We start from the raw sequence: 444 nt of genomic DNA on the forward strand, positions 1-444 counted from the left end.
ACTGCTGCTACTGCTACTGCTGCTGCTGCTGCTGCTGCTGCTGCTGCTGTTTAGGGGGCCTGATGAGGTGCGGTTGCTGGAGTTGCTGCGGGGGCTAATAACGAGAGCTGAAGCAGCAGCACTTGACTTAGCTGCTCCTTTTGTGGATGCTGCTGCTGCTGCTGCTGCTGCTGCTGCTGCTGCAGCAGAACCAGCAACTGCAGCAACTGCAGCAGCAGCAACTGCAGCTGCAGCTAAAGCTACTGCTCTACTTGCTTCTGCTGATCCTGCTGCTTATTACGAACAACAAAATAAAGAAAAAGAAAAAAAAGAAAAAAAAGAAAAAGAAAAAGAAGAAGGAGACAGCCTGTGCATGCAGCAGCGCATGCATGCAAGCAGCAAAACAGCAAAGACAAACCAACCACAACCCCAGCTACTCCAGCACCAGCAGCAGCAGCAGCAGCA

Source organism: Eimeria mitis, genomic scaffold (assembly GCF_000499745.2).
Source record: "Eimeria mitis Houghton genomic scaffold, Emh_scaff3159, whole genome shotgun sequence".
Lineage (NCBI taxonomy): Eukaryota > Apicomplexa > Conoidasida > Eucoccidiorida > Eimeriidae > Eimeria > Eimeria mitis.